The sequence below is a fragment of the Chrysoperla carnea genome, chromosome 3, assembly GCF_905475395.1.
Source record: "Chrysoperla carnea chromosome 3, inChrCarn1.1, whole genome shotgun sequence".
In the NCBI taxonomy this organism is placed as follows: domain Eukaryota; kingdom Metazoa; phylum Arthropoda; class Insecta; order Neuroptera; family Chrysopidae; genus Chrysoperla; species Chrysoperla carnea.
This window is the reverse complement of record NC_058339.1, coordinates 327,251-350,815: the sequence shown is the minus strand read 5'-3', so window position 1 is coordinate 350,815 and position 23,565 is coordinate 327,251.

The window sequence follows — 23,565 nt, the reverse complement described above, 5'->3', positions numbered from 1 at the left end:
TTAAATTGAATGATCAATCCGTGTGTTTTTTGTGACATAGAGTGTACCTATTTCGATCGACAATCTAAATCGAACCCAAATATGTTCGAAATTTTAGCAGACAAATACACAAAAATAGTTAATTTGTCGATATGGTTTTTATCGATATTAATTTTCGCATGTACCTTTGTGGTCGAAGTACGAAAATAATTTGTAACTGAATTTTATGTACCCAAATTTATGAAAACAGGTCAAAATCTGATTTTAAAAGCTTAAGCTATTACTTAAAAATAATTTAAAAAGAAGATGCAAATCGGGGATAGAAGCGTAATTTTCATAGATTTTAGCCATAAGTTCCGTGAAAATTTGACTTTAGAACCTAGAAGACTATTTAAGAGGTTCTGGAAATGACTGACTTTCTCACAAAAGAATAAACAATACACTCACTGGCATAAATTATATATATTATAAAATTGGCATGGAACTTATGGCTAAAGTCTCTGAAAATTACGCTTCTATCCCCGACTTGCATCTTCTTTTTCAATTGTTTTTAAGTCTTAGTTGAAGCTTTTAGAATCAGATTTTGACTTGTATTCATAAATTTGGGTACATAAAATTCAGTTACAAATTATTTTCGTACTTCGACCACAAAAGTACATGCGAAAATTCATATCGATAAAAACCATATCGACAAATTAACAATTTTTGTGTATTTTTGTGCATACCACAAAATAGTCATGATACGATAGATATTGTATGAAATGAAATGATTTATAATGTAATATGGCTGTTTCTTTCTATTTAATGCAACATTGATTAAAGTAATCTTTTTTCAGTATTTTTCAAAGAACTCTTTTTTTCGTTGGGATGTGTACATTCATCAGATGATTGTATTTGTTTTCATTGTGATACATATATAATAGTCTAGGAGGAATCGGCGCATGAGTACCCAAAACTATTCCACCTCAATTTTTTTATGCGATCCTCTTCAAATTGCCCTCCTAATGATATAAATACATGTTGCCAGGGTGCAACCCGGTGCCATATTGTTTAAACCGAAATTGTTTAAACAATTGCAAGGAATTGTTATTTTTCAGCCGGACAAATTATTTTATATTCTTTATTGAAATACCAATAAAAAAGGCCCTATGACTTTTCTCGATAAAGTTAATATTTTTAAAGATATGAATTTTTAAAGGTTCGAAAAATCTCAAATTTGGGTACTTTCGACCCATGAAAAATATATTTAAAAAAACATAATCTCTAAGTAACATTTTTTTTTAAATTCCCTATACAATTGTTAATAATATTGTTAAAAGAGATTTTAAAAAATTTCATTGTTTATATCTTTTTTTAATTGTTAATTCCGCGCGCTCACAAGTATGCGTTGCGTCGGCTTCTCTGTGTCTTGAATCATTATTTATCAATCTTAAAAACTATCAACTTTATCAAGATTGTTAAAGAGAGCAATGTTATTAATAATTAAATTGTCTACAATTTGTTTTTAATAAATTTTTTTCTAAAATCAATTTTTCAAAAGTTATTTAAGCATAAATCGAAACATGTAATTAAAATTACTTTTTCATCAGTTTATATTACTTTTTTGTTATTAAAACGGAAAGTAAAGTAAAAGACCAGTTATATAGACACTGGCTTAGTTGTTTGACACTTGCAATTTTATTCCAATTAAACGAATGAAATTTTCTCAAAAAACCGATTATCTTAAAATTTATAATTCAAAAATTATATCTATTAATTTATTAGAATTGATTTGTTTTTTTTTTTTTTAACTAAAATAAAATTGTAAGTGTCAATAACTGGGTCTTTTACCTTAATTACATTGAATAACTTCTTCAAACGAAAGTTATAGATAGAGAAGTATGAAATAATAAAACAAGATTTAAAAATAAGTATTTATTCATTATCAACATCATTTTTATATATTATATTCTTACAGTCTTCTGAATCACAACCACATAGAAGTATGCAACTAATATTATTTTTCTTACAATAACAAGCTTTGGTTTTACAGGCTTTCTTACAATTACACGGGGTTTTTTAAGATTAGTTGGGAATGGGCTTTTGTTCATAAATAAAGGTAACAAAGTACCATTCTCTAATTTATAACCGAAATTCGTAAAATCTAATATTTCGTATTGGGGATTCAAAGCATTTTTCCAAATGTATGTCTGGGCAGAAGCTCTAAGTGCATGCAATTGCAAGGCATCTGATGTGCACGGAATTTTAGATAAATTAATATTAGTGCCAAAGCAACGAGAAAAAATTATTTGTCTAGCTTCATCCGCAGTGCTACCTTTTTTACCCAAAATATTTAAATACAAGGTTTCTAAACCTTTTACTACTTAATTCTAAGCCATTGCCAAGAGGGACTAAAGCATCACGATTTCAAATTGAAAAATAGTCAAATACCATTATATCTTATTATTGTTGATATAAATGCAAAAATTACTATGATAATAACAAAAAAGTAATATACATTGATAAAAAAAGTAATTTTAATTACATGTTTCGATTTATGCTTAAATAACTTTTGAAAAATTTATTGTAGACAATTTAATTATTAATAAAATTGCTCTTTTTAACAATCTTGATAAAGCTGATAGTTTTTAAGATAATTGATAAATAATGATTCAAGACACAGAGAGGCCGACGCAACGCATACTTGTGAGCGCGCGGAATTAACAATTAAAAAAAGATGAAATTTTTAAAAATCTCTTTTAACAATATTATTAACAATTGTATAGGAAATTAAAAAAAAAATATTACTTAGACATTATGTTTTTTTTAAATATATTTATCATGGGTCGAAAGTACCCAAATTTGAGATTTTTCGAACCTTTAAAAATTCATATCTTTAAAAATATAAACTTTATCGTGAAAAGTCATAGGGCCTTTTTTATTGGTATTTCAATAAAGAATATAAAAAAAATTTGTCCGGTTGAAAAATAACTATTCCTTGCAATTGTTTAAACAATTTCGGTTTAAACAATATGGCACCGGGTTGCGCCCTGGCAACATGCATTTATATCATTAGGAGGGCAATTTGAAGAGGATCGCATAAAAAAATTGAGGTGGAATAGTTTTCGGTACTCATGCGCCGATTTCTCCTAGACTATAAAAAATTATATGTATATTGGGCAATATACAGGGTATTTCAGAATATATGGTACATTAAGTATTTTAAGGCGGTATCAATTTAATTTAATTTAGTATTTTCATTGGATATACATATATCCAATAGTAGGAGATTTTTGTAAATAATAAAAAATAATAACTATTAGTCCTGGAGCCATGGCTTATTAACATTCGGGTTCGCCTAATCTTTGAGACTGCATGTATGCTCTTTATGTCTAGTTGACTACTTCTGATATGAGAAAATTTTTGGTTTTTGCCTGGAAAAGTTATTACGTTTGAAAGTTTACCTAGTCACGGTAGATTTTTGCAAAAATATCAAAATAATAATACTTGTTTCAAAAGTTTTTGAATCAAAACATTAAAAGTGGAAGAAAAAAACTAGACTCGTACTTTCTTGTAAATAAAGGTATTTCATCTTGTATAATTTTTATTTTAAGTATAATTTTACGAGTAACAAAAATAATAATACTCTCAGGTCTATTGATTTCATGGAACATTGCAATAATGTATGCGCTTTAAAAAAGCTCACTACTTTTATCCAAACAGGCAATCAGGAATATTACACGCTTGCAATTATATCGGAAATGAGATATCCGACGTCTAACAGTCACAATAAATTTTTTCAACTTACTATTTTAATTTATATATTTTTATTAAACGATACAAAAAAATTCAACCATGAAGGACTAAATTGTCTGTAATAATAACTTTTTTGTATTTGAAGAATCCCAACAAGTAAAATATTTTTCCCGGCAAAGTGTTTTTTTTTTCCTCAAAAATTAATATTTGATGAAAAGCGATTAAAATAACATTTTCTTATGGTCAACAAAAAAACACATTTACAACACTACCTGTTAGATGTAATTTCATTTATCATATGCCTGGCTCCGGGAACATAAAACTATATTTTTCAAATATATTATTTGACACATTTACTTGTAAAGCAATAAATATTTCACGTTAAAACGAATCAATAAAGGTTAACATTTATCTAAATAGTCAATTACAATTTTGAATGATTCAAAAATCTCCTACTATTTAAAAAATATTTGTATAAGGGTAAGCCCTTATGTATGTAAACTCCGCCTCCTTAAATCACGTGATGTACCAGTTATTCAGATTAACCCTGTATATGTGTATATGCTTGAAAAATAATTTTTTTTAAATAAATACAAATATTTTTAGTTTGCAGGTTTTGACTAATTCTTGAAATTAGGTAATATTATTGAATAAATTCTTTATTTAAATATTTGGTATAAAAGATCAAGTTTTTTCATTTTACTTCAAAGGACAAATTGCATATATAAGAATATTGAAATCACCCCCGGTATATTACTATAATGAAATATAAACTAGAATTAATCATCCAAATAATATCATTTTAAATATCATAATTAGAATATTATAACATTAGCACATTTAATATTACTTAATTTTACCTGATTTGAAGAAATCAATAATTATCGTATCGATGTTTATTCAGATCTAAAATTAAAGTTAATCAATTAATAACTATTGTAATTCTTTTAAACTCTTGAACAAGTGTTGAAAATACTTCATCATAATTAACTGTTGTCTAATAAAGTTAAAAGTCAAAGTTTATCACTTTGGTGTGTTTATTTCAACGACAAGAACTTCAAGAGTAAGATCTCATTCATTTATTCAAGTGTTGAATATACTAGTAGCTATTTTTAAGGATTCAAGGTAGAATACTCGATTCTTGATAAAACAGTTAATAGTGACCGAATATACTAGTAGTCTAGTCAAAGAACATCAAGGTTACGGAGTTGCCCTTTCTACTTCCCTGGTGACAGCGACTGCTTAACAAATTGGAACATCCTGTAGTGACGTCAAGTCTAAGAAATCTTGCCGATCAAGAGGAATCCAATAATTTCATAAAATTTTCATAAAATTAGCCTTTATAATGAAAATCTTTGAAGATTTCGATTTATACTAACCATTTTTTTGTATTCAAAAAAGTTGAAACGGCAACTTGACGAAATTTTATTTTGATTTTAGTTTTGAATTGATCAGTTATATATTTAAAAGTGTTGGCGCCAATGTGCGAAATTTAGTAAAAAGTAGTAAACAACTGTAAACACGGGTAGACGCGCGCCCATTCTTTTTTGTAAAAGTTAAACCGTTTTCGACTAAGTAGTGAATAAAGGTTTTGAGAAATAAATAAATGTCAATTAAGTTGTAAATTATTGATTGTGAATTAAGTTATAAATTGAAACCTCTACCCGTCGAAATTGTTAGAGGTTTAAAAATGAGTTCATAAACAACCTTACTAGCAAAGACGACATCAAGACAACACCAGGTTAAAACAGGTGAGTCAGTTTTTATCAATTAAAGTTTAACCGTGATTTTCAATTTGGATCGCCTAAAAGGTTAATTCCGTTAAATTCCTAACAAAATTGGTCTTTCGAGTTGGATCCTTGACTAATGCGGGTAGTAAATTCGCGGTTAAAAAATTACTTGTAGTGTTAAAAATAATAGATACAAATTTCAGATATATTGAATTTGTAAAGATACTTCGCCTACTGATTGGGGACATGTTAAATCCGAAGACAACCCTGCTGATTGTGCATCTAAAGGTCTGAAAATGTCCAGTTTATTAAATCATCCTTTATGGTTAACGGGACCTTCCTTAATAAAGAATAAAAATATTTTTGACAGTGCATCCTCGCTGCCAGTTCTTGATAATCTGGGGATTCCTGAGCTGAAAAAGAGCCCAGTTTCGTTGGCTATTCATATAGATCAAAATTATGTAGTACAAATGATCACCCATTTTAGTTCTTTCATGCGACTGCAGAGAACGTTTGCCTTTGTCCTGCGTTATATTTCAATTTTACAATCCCGTTTCGGTATGAAATTTGATCGTGCTCTTAGTTTTTCTGGTCCTTTAAGCACCAAAGAGTTAGAAAATTCCTTAGAACTCTTAGTTCGAAAAACTCAGCAACGTTAAATTACTAGAAATGGGTAATTTAAAGAATTCAAAACTTGTTAAATTAAAGCCTTTTGTAGATGAAGGGGGTTGTTTGCGGGTGGGTGGTGGTTTAACCCATTCATTATTACCGAGTCATACAAAACACCCTTTCATTCTTCCTAAAAATTGTCATTTGTCTTACCTGATTTATGATTACTGTCATAAAACTTTATTGCATTCTGGCTCTCAATTGGTTCAATCTTTAATTTTTGCGAAAATTTTGGATTGTTTCTTGTCTCTTGTCATAAATGCCTTAGATGTCATAAATTAGCTGCTCACCTGATCAGCCTATAATGGCTGACTTACCACCATCTAGGGGGGTTCGTGTAGATCGATCTTTTAGTCAAGTCGGAACAGATTTTGCCGGCCCCTTTCAGTGTACAGAAAATTTACTGAGGAAATCCCGCATTTCAAAATCTTATTTGTGTGTGTTTGTCTGTATGGTTACCAAAGCAGTCCATCTCGAAAGTGTTTCCTGGCAGCTTTGGACCGATTTGAGGGACGCCGGGGTTCCCCTCATACCATTTACTCTGATTGTGGAAGGAACTTCGTAGGAGCAGTTCGATATTTGAAGGAAGTAGATTCATTCCTAAATAGCAATTCGGATAGGATTGTTGAATTCTGTACTTCCAAACATATTAACTGGCAATTTAACCCAGCTTACGGAGCAAACTTTGGCGGTTTATGGGAAGCCGTTATAAAATCAACCAAAACTTTATTGAAGCGAATAATAGGAGACACCATCTTAACATTTGAAGAATATTCTACTTTGTTTATTCGAATTGAGGCTGTTTTAAATAGTCTCCCTCTTTGTAGTTTAAGTGAGGATCCTGATGGTACAGATTATCTGACACCTGGACATTTTATTATGGGAGCTCCGTTATTAGCTACCTCTGAAATGCCAATTCCTGAAAACTGTACTCCTAGATTGAGATGGGGTTAAATGCCCATCGTGGTCCCAGGAATATTTAGTAACCCTAAATAAACGTGTAAAATGGTCGACTGATTGTAAACCTATCGAAATAGGCGAGATAGTTTTTTATCAACTTTTTTCACTACCCCTCTTTCCTGGCCAATGGGTGTCATTACTGAACTGCACCCAGGTAGTAACGGAGTAGCTAGAGTTGCTACTATTCGCACAGTTCGTGGTAGCTATACTGTTAACTGGGCGATAACAAGCTTCTTCGCTTGCAACACTAGTTGCCAAATACTGTCTACTTTAGTTAATAATCTTTGTTTTTTTTCGTTTTTTGTGTTTATGTTTTTACTTGCTAAATTTGTTGTTATCTGGTGGGTTGAAAATACGTCGTGAACTGCTTGAACACTGAGAACTGCTCATTTGTTAAAAGTTCTTGTTACCTAGCCTTATAAAGTCTCTTCTTTAGGTGTGAAAGCTCTTCGCGCTTTGGTTGGTGGTATGTTGGCGCCAATGTGCGAAATTTAGTAAAAAGTAATAAACAACTGTAAACACGGGTAGACGCGCGCCCATTCATTTAAGTAGTAATAGTTTAGCATCCGCTTAGATCGGATAACGGCCTAGTTTTTTTATAACCGTTTTTGTAAAAGTTAAACCGTTTTCGACTAAGTAGTGAATAAAGGTTTTGAGAAATAAATAAATGTCAATTAAGTTGTAAATTATTGATTGTGAATTAAGTTATAAATTGGTTCGTCGAAATTGTTAGAGGTTTAAAAATGAGCTCATAAACAACCTTACTAGCAAAGACGACATCAAGGCAACACCAGGTTAAAACAGGTGAGTCAGTTTTTATCAATTAAAGTTTAACCGTGATTTTCAATTTGGATCGCCTAAAAGGTTAATTCCGTTAAATTCCTAACAAAAAGTAATAAAGTAAATTTAATTTTAAATAAGGAGTACTTAGACTAAAAAACCTTGACAGAATTTTAAATAATAATTTAAGGGCATGTACTTCAATAGTAAAGAATTATAATATTCTGTTGAACGCACGAGAACATGTTTTTGAGTGCCGAATTGCGATGTAATTTTTCCTAAAACTTTTTCACCAAAACTCACTGTGTTTACATTATTTGAACGAAAATCTAAGCCCTGCATGATTCCTTCCGCAATTACCCAGGACAAGACGAGACGCGAGATCCATCATTTTGGTTCACCCAAAAAAATGCTAAACTGTGCCAAAAGAAGTTTTTGATTTTAAAAATTTTAATCAAAGCAACCGTTCGACAAATAATACAATTGAAATTTTCAAAATTTATGATATCCCCCACAAATGCTATTTTTTCCTTGTAGCTTTCTTTAAACTGAACGGATTTTCTTAAAACAAAGCCATGACCACTCTCCATTAAATTACCAACCTTTTTAGGAGCTACAATGCCACGGACAGACACAGAGATAAACAGATACAAACACACAAACATGTACCCGCCAACCTAAAACACCCCTCTTTTTGCCGTGGGGTTAAAAATAACTGCTATATATAGCTTTTTAAAATAAAATTCCGGTGAGAAAACATATTTTTGTATATCACTAGAAAAGACTATTAACAAATTTGAAATTATGCTGGTTATCCATCTGATAACCAGATGATACATTTTTTTAATGAAATTTTTGGCTGTTTTTAAAATAATTAATTTTAATAAATTTTTTTCTTGAAAGGTTTTTGTCAGACAAGCCTATAGGTACCATTATTTACTCAATTAAATAATTTTTCTTTGCTACCAATTTCGATTGGTTAACATATTGGTGTACTCTAACGGGACTTGAATCATTGACCTCACTATTGACTTACTTGTTTATATGCTATGCACAGATCTACGCCAGTGTGTTAACCAATCGAAATTGGTATCAGAAAAAACATAATTGAATTACGAAAATAACAGTATAGACTCGCCAGCAAAAAATCGTTCTCCGTCTCACCCTGGACGGAGACTCATTAGGGTCATACATGGATCTTACGATATTACGAAGATACTCACTTCCAAAATCCGTTGACTACGTTCTACGAACAGGTACTCAGTAAAGATCTCTTCCAAACAGGATTGGGAGGAGAAACTAGTTAAGCCAAAGGGCGTTGTTTTCTACACTGACGGATGTAAGTTAGAGAAGAAGGTGGGTTGTGGGATCTTTTCTGAAGATCTTGATCTGCGTCTATCATGTCGGCTGCCTGGTCACTATAGTGTGTATCAAGTGGAAGTGATGGCTATTCACGGGGTTTTTGAATGTCTTAGTCTGAACACCCTTAGGTGCGAGGACATTACAATCTTCACTGACAGCCAAGCGGCTCTAAAATCCTTCAGCTCAGTCTATCTAACGTCAAAGGTATCACAGGACTGCCGTACGCCCTTAAATGAGCTGGCGGAACGAATGGATGTAGACCTGGTATGGGTACCGGGACAAAGGGACATTCCAGGAAATTGTGAAGCCGACGAGCTTGCCAGAAATAGCACATTGCGGCCGGACACAATCATCAATAAATACCCGGGAGTTCCATTTGCAAACTGCAAGTGACTCTGAAACAGGACATCCAGAAAAAGGCCAATCTTTGATGGAGGGAAGAACGTACTTGTAGTACTACAAGACAGATATGGTCTGAGTACAATTGCAGGTGTTCCGAAGTTGTCATATCACTTCCAAGGGCCTCTGTTCGCAAAGTTGTTGCGGCTATCACAGGACACTGGCTGGGCGGCAACCATGCTGAACGCTTAGGCCTGGCAGTGTATCACGACTACTGCAGGAGCTGTCACAGTGGTGCCCAGCTCTTGCCATGAGGAGATGGACTTACTTGAGTGCGCCACTCTTTGACGACCTCTCCGACCTAAAGTCAAAGCCCTCCTGCTGTTCTTAAACAGCTCCAAATGGTTCATGCATGGAGTAGAGGCCGGGGATGAGCTAACCCATTTACGGTATCACAACGGACCCTATGGTCTAAGTGTGTCCCACCCCAGGGCAGCCACTTTAAGTTGTTTATTTTGTTATATGGAACACTTTTTACCTTTAAACTTTTGTTCTATCTCTGACGGTTTAGCATAAGCAAATCTCAAAATTTTAGCAAAAATTTCTATTCTAAAATTTTCCAAGCATCATATCTCAAAAACTACTAAACATACGGAGCTGTTGAGCGACCTAAATTGTTTCAAATTTAGTATACTTTCAAAATGATAATGGCAACCAATGTCAAAAAGTTCACAGTTTTTGAATTGAACTGCAAAAACTAGTTTTGCAGTTTTTGAAGTTTTTCGCGTATTATGCAGGAAGCACAACTTTGTTTTGCTTGCAAAATGTGGTTTCACACTTCACTAAGGGATCCAAATAACACATCAAAAATATAGCTTTACATCACGTTTTGTGATTTCAGCTGTTTTTATTGTTTAAGATTTTAAGTAAGCCCAATTTTTTTAGAATGTGATATTAAAATTATGCTTTGTCTTTACTTTTTTGCTCTTATTTTGACTCAATATTATCTATCTTATGAATAAAGACTATTATTATTATTATTATATCAAAAACCTACGTCGTAAAATTTTTTTTTTTTTCGAATACAATTTTACTCTTACGCTAAGTACATAATATTTTAACTGTAATCGATCATCACTTTTATTTTTTATTTTTTGTAAGAAATGTATAGGGATAAGTTGGGATAAGTTGGGCTTTATGTTGATTCAGTAAATGTAAAATTAAAAGTTAGTTGTTTATAGCGGTATTTTCTACTCCATTATGATAAAGTTTATGGTAAATGTCATTTTTGAAATTTCTACAAAAAATTTAATGGGTGGGAATCAATAAAATGTGCAATAACCAATCGATTTAATAGTTATAATACACTTACAGTTTTGGTGTTCGAATTATGCTTATATTGAATTAATTATATTTCGTTCTGATTTATCACTACGTAGTACGACTTCTGTAAATTAGGAGTCACCACATTCTTTAGCTTAAAAAATGAACCAATACCCCCGGATGCCTACTTCACTTCGTCTATGATCTCATTCGTTTTGTTTGTGTACAAGGAGAAACAACACTCAGTTTTTTAGTGCCTGTATTTAAGTGTAAATTAATATATTTATTCTCGATCAACAGAGGATTTACAAAGAAAATTAAAATGGTATAAAACAAATAAAAATTTAAAAAAATAGAAAAAAATTCAAAGAAATCCATAGGAAAAAGTCTCGTGGTGACATTGCAGATGTTAGTTTAACAAACAGTAAATCTAGTTTTGAAGACAGTACAATTGAAGGTATAAATAGAAACTATATTTATTATTAATGAATGAATTTCACATTAATAACAAAACCAAACCACAAAAACATATATTTTTGTTTTCTTGGTGGTAATTCACAGGGAAGTGAGGTGTACCGTACAGTCGCATATGTAATTTTATCAAAAACACACATGCGTACGCATTCATTAATGTTGATGTGTAGGTGTGTCGTGTACTTGGTCGCATTGGTCACAATAACGACGGGCTTACACACTTAGAGGGGTAAGACAATTTTCTATGAATACTTCGGCAATAACTTACATTTGACACAAATCATAAAGATATTATCTATGAATTATGTTAGCTGTGTACAAAATACATTAAAAAATAGTAGTCATGTATGTCTATATCAGAAGGCCGCGTACAAAATAGTAATAAATTAATTATTTGAAAATTCGTTTTAACCACATGTTGATAAAACGTTACCTAGATCTTGTAAATTGAGTTCCAGATGTAAACGTCGAGGATTTCGGTACCATAAACGGAAATTTATCTTAGTACGAAAATAAAATGAATATTAGCTGAATAGATAAAAGGGATTAGACAAAATACGTTACATAATAACGATTATGCCTACCTAGATAATGAAATACTGGAAATTTTGGATGCTGGTAAACTATCAACTTATAATGGCGAATTTAAGTTTTATTCGAAATCGGTGGATGTTTGGAGAAATGTCCTCTTAGGCGGACTTGGAAAACAGAACAAAGTGAATATTATGAACATATACCCTCGCAGGAGAAACTATACCAAAATTATATTCCGAAATAGAGTCTACGATTAACAGCACAATAAAACGACGTGATATGAATCAAGTAGATCAACAGGATGTATGTGCAGCTAGCTTATGAGCATGCAAATTAATATGTGAGAAGTTTAGATGACTGACCAGAGCAAGAAAGTCTACGCCTACTCTGGACTTTAAAAAGACCAAACCAATTTTAGATAAATCCGAAACAGACGAGTTGTTGTTCGACACAAACTTGCCAGACAAGAGTAAGACTACTAAATCGGTGAAAAAAGTTGGGTAATCGTTGAAACCTCATTTTTTGGTAAACAAGCCAAATGTGCGGATAAATTTTAACAAGAAAAGCACCCGTAACAGTCCGCACACAGCTGAGATGAATAGGATGGGAAATATCGCAGGATAGTTAAGATATTTTAAAACAGCTTGGCCGTAAATTACAGCGGAGAAGTTTATTCTAAACTGTATCACTGGACACAAATTGGAATTTACTCATGCATCTCAACAGTTATGCCCAGCATCAAATTGCTCTCTTATAGCAAATGACATTATTTGTCACAGTTAATAAATTCTTAAAACTGAGGTCTATAAAACAATGTAAGCCAAGCTAAAGTCAATTTATGTCAAACTTTAGTTCCGCAATCTAGCGGCGGTTATAGATTTGCCCTAAATCTAAAAGAGCTGAATAAGTTCATTCGAACTCCGCACTTTAAAATGAACGATATTCGGACGGCCATGAAACTCATGCCCGTAACCTTAGATATCAAGGATGCATACTTTTTAATTCCAATGGCCGAAGAATGTTGTAAATATTTCAGATTTCAATGGGAAAATTATTTATTTAAGTGGAAATGTTTAGCCTTCGGGCTTAATATAGCCCCTTGGCTGTTTAAAAAATCACTATGCCAGTTATCAAGTTATAAACCAATTACGGGCTCTAGGTAATTTATCTGTCGTCTATTTGGACGACTGGCTGTTCTTCGGCAGGGATGTCGAGATTTGTCCGGAAAATGTCGAAAAAACGCAACAATATTTGGAGGTTTTGGGTTTATCATAAAGACAAAAGTACGCTGTTACCTACTAACAGGTGTACATTCCTCGGCTTTATATTGCAAAGAGAAATACGACTTATACACTGATAAACCGATCCAGAAATAGGAAAACTTAAAACGCTCTATCCGCGAGTTTTCCCAATTTTTAGAAAATATAACGTCAGTATGCCCAGCAATTGAATATGGGTGGCTATATTCCAAGAAATTGGAAAGAATATTTGGAGTTTCGTAAAAAAATGTGCAAAAATAACAATACCAACCAATTTAATATCTGATTTAAACTGGTGGAAAGCCAGCAGCCTGACGGTGGTTAATAAAATTCGACAACAACAATACGAATTAAAAATATTCACAGACACCTCGTTCACATTCTGGGGGGGGGGCGTTTGTAGGCGCTAACTTACAAGCGGGGCTTGTTATGGAGAGGAACTATTTCACGATATTAATTATCTAGAAATAATTAGATAGCATGATTCTATTGATGATAGCTTACATCAATAGAATTGGGGAGGGGGTATACACTATTCACATTTTTTAATGATATTTCTAGAAAACTGCAATCAATTATTCTTTTATTTTCAGGCTTAATCATTCATTTTGTTTTTTTTAAATATATTTTTATAATAGTATTCACAACGATAATCCTATAATACGATTTAAACTTAATACTTTATTGTGCTTCAGGTGAAGTCACGCAATTATATTGTTTTAGAGGGTGTTACATATATGTTTAATTTATTCGTTATATACTCTGCTAAATAATTTTATTTTAATTTGAAGGATAATATTTTATTATTTGTTTTAGGGCGTTGCAGTTATTTTATTGTATCTAATTTTGCCTATTTTGGTAATTTATTTTTGTTTTTAAGAGGTTTAAGGAATGCTACTGAAGAGAGTTGCCAAAGGCACTGGTCTAGCTAATTAATAATAATTTTATAATCTAGCTAAATATTTTTATTGTGTGTCCGGAAGGGGAAATATTTTAACAAGAGCGTAACCTATGGATTATGGCATCGTATATCGCGTCAAAGGAGAATAAGTAGGCAGATTACGGCTCTAGAATGTATTACTTGGATGCTGAATGGTAACTAGCCGATGGGACATTTTAATTTATAATAAAATAATTCCTATAAATTCTTTAATCGAATTATTTGCGTCTAGAACAAAGAAAAAAAGCGACAAGTTCCGCTCATAGCACCCCGACCTAGAGGCGTATGTCCTATACGTCTTCATCAAGGCCTGGGCCGACCTTTAGTTCTATGCGTTCGAACCATTCTGCTGATAAATGCTGATAAAGCTGAAGGTTTTTTAATCGTACCTTATTGGAAATCGTAGCCATGGTCACCGCAATGGCACTCGCTTTATAAATCAACACCGATTTATTTCAATCCAAACAAAAATATTTTATTATTGCCCTGTAGGAACGTATGCTATACGGCCGCTACGTCCGCTATGTTATCTGGGAAAATTTTATTGAAACGATGAAAAGGCAATTGATGAATCGGACACTACAAGAATGGCAAAAATTTTTGGTAGAGGAAAAAATTTGCATGCTCGATCCACGAATTAATGAAGTAATCAACTGGTTTATAACGAAATACCACAATGGTGAATCATATGGGCTATTAAACACAGCCAAATCCATGCCTTCGCCAAGATTCATCAGATTTATAGCTTAGATCCTATTATAAATAACTTGGAGAAGTTCTAACGCTTGGTAAATGTTACTTTTTTACAATTCACGGAGAAATTAGTGGTGTTATAAGCTATAGTAACAGCCCATAGGAAACAAACCATATCATTGATAAAAATAACGAAACATCATAAAGAACGATAACGACTAGACCAGGAGCCTGTCAACCCATATTAATTATTTCAAAATTCGAGAAAAATCCACGGTTATACGTTGCTTGGGTACTTGAACAATACTTGAAAATCATCTCGGATATCAGAAACGGAACCGACAATTTTCTGTTAACAACAGGAATACCGTACGGAGCAGCATCCAAGGATACCAGCGGCAAATGAGAAAAATACCGTTTACTCAAAAACATCCTCTTTTACTACCGGCAAAACACTACGTAACTCGGTTAATCTTGCGATATTATCACGAAATATTATGACATGCAGGAAACCAAACGGTTGTGTCAAACGTTAGGAAAAAATATTGGCCGATAAATGCTGAAAGAGAGATAAAACAGATAACACTCAACTGTGTTAAGTGTGCTAGGTTCAAAAATGCCAAATTACAACAATTGATGGCAAATTTACCAAAAGAACGCGTAGTACCTTCTCGCATTTTGCAAAGTGTAGGAATTGATTATTGTGGTCCAATAATTATTAAACAATCAACCTTAAGAAAACCTGTAACCACAATGGGTTACATAGCAGTATTTGTTTGTATGGCGTCAAAGGCAATTCACCTTGAATTGATTTCAGATTTGTCAACCAATGCATTTATGGCAGCACTAACCCGCTTTACAGCTCGTAGAGGCACGCCATCATTAATATTCAGCGACAATGGAACTAATTTCCAAGGAGCTAGTAATCAGTTAAATAAATTGTATAAGCTACTAAAAGATGAAAATCATTCAAAAGCCTTGAATGAAACAAACACGTTGAAACAAATAACTTGGAAATTTATTCCTCCTAATAGCCCTCATTGGGGAGGATTGTGGGAGGGTTCGGTAAAATTAGTCAAGTTTCATTTAAATCGAATCATTCATAACGGTCATCTTACTTTTGAACAATTTTCAATTTTTTTAAGTCAGATAGAATCAGTTTTGAATTCTAGACCATTATGTGGGTTGGCCAGTGATCCCAATGATTCTTCATATTTGATAAATAAAAAATTCAACACATTGAGGATCGATGGTCAAATCACACAAATGACGCAACTTTTTTGGTCAAAATGGTCTAAGGATTATTTAATCGCAATTACAAAACAGACCAAAGTGGTCGGATGTTAAAGCAAATATTACAGTAGCAGCGTTGGTACTCGTAAGGGATGATAACTTACCTCCAGGACACTGGTCCTTGGGGCGAGTCCAAGAAACATATCCCTGGCCGGACGGCTACGTGCACGTCGTTCTGATTAAAACTCAAAGCGGAACGTATAAGCGACCTATTACCAAATTAGCGCCCTTACCAGTGTCAACTACTCAAGAATGATATCGGAATTTTCTTAATTGAAGGATTCTATCCTTCAATGCGGGCCAGTATGTTCAAACTAGATATCGGACAGTGAAAAGTGAACGTTGAACATTTGTGATGGTTCAACGGGTTTCCCCATTATGTGTGTTATTCTAGTCATTAGTTTGTATTTGGTCTAGGTTGAACATACTCGCTCCTGTTAGTGTAGTATGATTAAGTATCAGAAGTTGTGTAGTAGCAGTCATAACGCACAGACGTGAAATTCAATCAATTAGGATTGAAATGGCTACTAACAAAAATACTAATTTTAACTAGAATTTCTGTAATTGAATCGTAATGAATATTTTTCAATTGAATAAAGTGTAATTGTTAATTTGAATCAACTAAAGTGAATTAAAGAATTATTTTCTACAATAATAATTAAATCATTATCACGTGTTTCAATTGTAAAACCCAATAAACAAAAATAACGATCATAATTTCCCATATTAGTTGAATCGACACAATCCTATACAGTCCACAAACCCCCCTTCCGTAGCTGTGCCGCTACATACATACATACATACATACATACATACATACATACATACATACATACATACAGGCAAGAACGAGGATAAAAACTGAAACGCAGCAAGAGTGGCAGGACCGATGGACTTCGGGAGAGACGGGCAGATGGACGGCGCGCCTGATTCCAGACATAAACGTCTGGCTCTCTCGGAAACACGGAGACACGGACTTCTTCTTGACCCAGTTCTTGACGGGCCATGGCCAATTCAATGATTATCTTTTCAAAATGAGACTACATAACAAGCCGACATGCAAATACTGCCCGAACAAAATTGACAATGCCGAACACACGTTCTTCGAATGTGCACGGTGGAAGAACTACAGAAGCAGCATCGAAGAGATCATAGGCGCCAGGCTCTCCCCCTCAAGCCTGGTGACCTATATGATCAAACAAAAAGAAAACTGGTCAGCTGTCGCATCATACGCGCAGCGCCTCTTAAAGAAGAAAATCGCAGAAAGAGACCAGTAGCCAGGAGTAGGCGTCGTGAGACGCAGCACAGACTAGATTGAAGTAATGCTAACGCGGTTCCAATCTAGGCCTCCCCGTACCATCTACGGGGAGAGGGGAGAGGAGTGTTTTTTTTAGTGGGTAAAAATCGCCACACTACCGTCCATCGTTTAATCTGCCGTAAGATGGGCGGCGGAGTAATAATGATGGCGGCGTCTTTGGAAGATCTTTTTCGTACCTCTATAAAAAAAAAAAAAAACATACATACATACATACATACATACATACATACATACATACATACATACATACATACATACATACATACATACATAAATACATATGGTTGCTCGGCGGAGTATTAATGAAGGCGGTGTCTTTGGAAGATCTTTTTCGTACCTCTATAAAAAAAAAAAAATAAAAAAAAACATACATACATACATACATACATACGTACATGTGAACACACGGACATCCTTTAAAAAACCATACTATTCGACTCTAAAGGCCTTGAAATGTGGAGACATGTCAAAATTTTCAATTTGCAAAATCGGACCCATTACAATAACTTCCCACTGGGATGTTAATAAAGGAAACTTTTGTAGATAAATTGAAAGTGTTTCAGTCTTTCGAATTTTACATTAAGTATATGGAATCTCTTTTCTTCTGTTAGTGCAATTGTGATTTGATCTTAATCAAAATAAAATAAAGACAAATTTTCACTCTGTTGAATGAATAAGATTACTCTTAGTCTCATTTAATATAAATTCTCAAAATTCTAAAAGCTTTTTAAGTTTTTTGAACACAAAGCAATAGTCAGAAATAGAGTCATCAGTCATCTGGACAAACTGCTGATATCAAGCCTAACTCTCTTAGGTAGCAGAATAGGTTTAAATATTTTTGTAAAAAATTAAGCCGCCAAATAGTAAACAAATAAATTCCTTAAAAGCAATTTTTGCAGGTAAATGTTAGAATATACCCAGAGATTCTTATTAATTTCTAATAATAAAATCAAAACATTCCTTTGATAATAATTTTAAAATTGTCCTATATTCCTCCATTTTAAAATGAACAAAATCTTTATAAGATTAATTAAATCATTTAATTTGAGAATAAATCTCATTTTGCCATTTTTTGGAACCAAGAAAAAATAATTATTAAGAACTGGCCCTCCTCCTCAGGCGTAGAGATAAATGCAGATTTGTATCCAGAAATCGTCTCAAGGATAAAAGACTCTTTAATCTTACATCTGGATTTGAAAAGCTGGAAAAAATAAGTCACACATCGTGCGGCTGGAGTCACAAATAAGCTGTGATAGCAGGGCTTGGATAATGGCCCCTTTTCATCATTAAAAAAAATTACAGATGACTGTATCAATAGTCGTTAAAAAACAAGCACCCAAATCTTGATGAATTGCACGATATTAATCGCGAGATATAGCCGTTTTATGTAAAACTGAGAGTAATTGAAATTGAGAATTGGGGTAATTAGAGGACATTTATCCTATGTTAGGATAAATGTCAGTCATTCTAGAATTATCATTATCATTGTTCACGGCTGAAGCCAATAAATCTTTCGAATCTCCATTTGTTATTGTTTTTTGGTTTCAGAATTTGGAGAACCAATCTACTGAGGGTGGGATCATACCCCTTCTTCTCCTGCAACACCACTGACGCCTTACAGATTTTATTAAAACATTTAAGTCGTTTTCGATTTCACTATCAGAGTTATCAATCTAGCTTTGGTTGTCTACTTCTGAGTCTGCAGGAACAAACGATCCGGGTCAAATCAGGCTATCAGGTAGAAAAAAATTATTCTCCTGACGCATTTTTAATTTTTAAATTTTGTTTTTGTTTTTTGTTTTTTTTTTTTTTTTGTTTTTTTTTTTTTTTTTATTGGACCTAGTCAAAGGTACCACAAAATTATAAAAAATAAAATTTGTTGCCGAATAAGTAATAAATACTATTATAAATTAAATGATATACTTCTGAATTTTAGTATTTTCCCTCAAATAAATAATTATCAACTTGATCATGGATTGATTCATTTGATGATTAATAATTAATAAATACTTATATAAAAAAAAATTAAATGCTTATATATTTTAGTAGTTACCCTCAGATAAAGGATTATCAACAGGGTTACCTATTGGAAAATCATTTGATGACTTTTCCAGAACAAAAACTTGCTGATAATTTTTCTTTTATATTTTATTTTTTTTAATAACTCCAAATGAGAATGGTTTTCCATTTACGTTTATTCATTTAAAACAACAAATTAATGTTTTAATTTAAGATAACTGATTTATTAAATAAGAAATGATTAGAGAAATCAAAATCGATGTTTCTTGTAAGCGCACAAAAGACATAATGAAGAATAAATAAGCCAGTCGCCATTGATACTAAGATACTAACTTAATTTTAATTTACAGTTAAACTATGTGGTATTGAATAAGCGTACAAGAGCAGTACTCCACAGTGATATCGAGAACGAAACTTGAAATATAATTGTATATTATTAAATAATTATTATTGTTATAAAAAAAAAAGAAATTTATTAAGTATTAAATAATTAGTTTTGATAAATAATATAGTAAAAGCTCTCGACTCGGCGCAAACTGAATACTTAATTTGTTTTTTTTTTTTCGTTTTTGTTTGTTTTTTTTTTTTTTTTTTTGTTAATAACAATAATAATTATTACGTAATTTATTTGTAGTCTTTCCAAAACATTAATTAGTCAGTGTCAGTCAGAGTCGAGTGGTTTAAATTTGTTTCTGATTGGCTACCTATTTTAATTAATAGCTATCCGAAAAAATGGAAGAGTACTTTTCGTCTTGGAATTTTATTTTCTACCTCATGCAACAAAAGCGTGCGGAACTCACGGAACACCCTGTATGATTCAGCTTTTTACAATTACATAATATATTTTAATGTAAATACTATCTTTTTTGCAATTAAAAATATTATACGTATTTATGGCTATTCGTGACTGAAGAACCACAAAGCACCATTTTAAGATCCTCAAATCAGGAAACAAATTGATCTCCGTTTTTGTTTGGTGGTACAGTTTTGTTGGTTTTGAAACTAACAACGAGGCTTTGGAACCTAAACTTATTTTTCTTATAACTAACTTCCTGCCTATTTCGTACTGACATTTCGGACACTGGGTAGGGAGTTTTTAGTCTGGTGATAGAGTTTCGTTGGTTTTGAAACTAACACCGGGACTTAGGAACCTAAACTGATTTTTCTCACAACTCACTGCCTGTCTATTTAGTACTGACATTACTGAGACTGGGTAGGGTGTTAATAATTGACCAAATTTTGCTTACCGTAAACATTAACTCGAAGTCCATATTGATACCGTACGCCTTGAATATAAAATATTCTTTATTTTGTAAGACTTGTAATGAAAATTGTCTCACCTGTAAACAAAATTTGCACAATTTTATTTTCTTTCTAGCAAACATTTACCTTTATATTGGTTCTTATATGCGAATGGTCTAACACCCTGCTGTAACCTTTTAGTGCCTTCATCATTATGAGGGGTAAATTTTTATTCACAAAAATTTTACAAAATACAGCGAGAATTTTTTTTCAATTAAATGCAAGGGGACAATTAATAAATATCGATTTATTTTGATGTTATTACTTCTAAAATTATAGAGACTTGTAGTATGTACAGTATTGTAATTTTTGAGATATTTAATGGCTTTCAAATTAAATTTTTGGCCCAAACGACAAAATAACTGTATTTTCGCCAACATCGAGTTTACGCAAAAATGCGCATTTTTTTTCTTCAAAAGTTTCAACCTCGAAAATGGTTAGGCTATGTAAATATATCAACGCTCAAAATTGTACAAAATATGAAATTTAAAAGTTTTTTTAAAATATTAAATAAAGAGAATGTGGTGTCCGGAAGTAGGGTACTTCTGTTCAACCTTATTCGCTTAAATCGAAAAAGCACAAATGAATAAGACTAAGTTTAGTTTATTCAAGCAAACATTTTCCTTCGGCTGTAACAAAAATCTACTGACGAGGAGTCGATTCCTGGGTTGGACTGTTCTTTCGGTTTTATTTTCACGTAAACAATTAGTTGCAAAAACAAGAAAAGAGAGAATAAAATGTTCGATCTCTACGTACAGAAAGAATATTTCGCGCATATGTAGACCGCATTGTTAGAAATTTCACACTTCCAAATTGGTTCCGAAATTGTTTATACGCCTTTATTACAAAACCAATGAAGGTGTAAATAAAACTAATTATATATTCGGGTGGTGTTAATTAACAGCAACCCAATTACCCCAATAGCCAGAGCAAAAAAAGTAGTTTCATAATGCAATTTACGTCTTGGAATATGTTAAGGGGTATCTTCCGAGTGTAAATCCAAATTGGCGGGACGGAGAGGCGTGAGCTTCAGACGCGATCTTAGAAAACACGTTTTATGAAATATCTCGTTGACCGAGCATCGTTCAACAAAAATAGTAGGCATCATTTTCATAGAGAATAACATTTTCTATAACTTTCATCTGTAATTTTTTTCTGTATAATGCATAGGTATTTATTTATAGCTCTCCAACTCGAGTTGGAATATGTACACGGATATCCCACGAATATAAAACCAAGTTGGCGGAACGGAGGGGGTCGAGCTTCAGCCCCCATCTTAGAAAACACGTCTTCTCAAATATCTTGTGAACGAGCATCGTACGACAAAAATAGTAGGGATCATTTTCGTAGAGATTAACTTTTCGAGGGCCCGTCAATCCCTGCGTAATGTATTTCACTGATAACTTACAATATTTCCTCTGATAACTTAACAGGTGGAAGTTTTATCAAGTTATAGCTCTTAAACTATAAATGTTACAAAAGGGAAAAAGTTTTGCAAAAAATTTACTGGAAATCTTATAATCTACAAATTTGGTTATTACCATTTTTATAGTGCTTTGAACCGTTAACTATATATTTAGCAACCATATGAAAATAATTCCTAATATTTTTGTCGTACGATGCTCGGTTCACGAGAAATTTCATAAAACTTTTTTTCCAAGATTGCTGCAGAAGCTCGCCTCCCTTCCGCCAACTTGTTTTTTCATTCGGGGTCCAACTTAATTTCAGCAAAAATTGTAGAAAAGAATGCTTAGTCATTGGCTTATAGCTCTTACACTACGCATGTTACGGCAAAAAGTTTAGAATGAAATTTATTGGAACTTTTACGTTATAAAAAGCACCTCCTTTAATATACTGGGTGTAGATAAGTGTTAACTATATATTTAGCAATAACGATATTAAGAAAAGCTTGGAGCGGTATAAATAAAAACCTATACATTATACAGAAAAAAAATTTACAGATTTAAGTTATAGAAAATGTTATTCTCTATGCAAATGATGAATACTATTTTTGTTGTAACTTGCTCGGTCAACGAGATGTTTGATAAAACGTGTTTTTCAAGAGGTCGTCTGAAGCTCACGATCCTCCATCCCGCCAATTTGGATTTACACACGGAGGATACCCCTCAACATATTCCAACACGAAATAAAATTTATGCAGTAAATTGCAGAATAAAAATACCTGGTTATTGGCCTAAATCTTATATTTTTTATGAATATGTAAAGTTCATTGACTGAAATGGAAATATACGCATGCGCAAATGTATCATTTTCGATATGTAACAAATAATATATTAATTAATTATTTATGAAAAACGTATCAAATTGCAAGTTAAAATCAGGGAGGAGAAGCCTGGTTATCTGTTTGATAAAAAATATGGATTTCATTGTTATTGCAGAGATCGCAATTCGCGCTAATTTTTTTACGCGTTTATTGCAAAAACGATGATGGTGTAACTTAAAATATTTGCCTAATCGGTCGGAAGAGCTTTCCAAGCATATACATGGTGAAGTAGGTTGTCAAAGGGTTCTACTATAATGTGCCCAAACTTCCAATTTTCACCAATTAGAATGATAGAGATGGATAACTGTATATGATACGGTGAAATAATTCTATTTATAAAATAATTGAATATTGTAATTTTTACATAGGTTCTTACAGCACTTTTGACAGACTATTTATGGCTCTCTGTGTTGTTTTCTACACGATAGTTATCGGCGAAATTCAAAAAAGCAATAATTCATTTAATTCAATTTTGGTGAAACATGAATTATTCCGATTTTCGTCGAGAGTAGAATAACGAATTTCCGAGTCAACAAGCGAATCCAAAATAATAAGTAGCAGTTCACATCCAC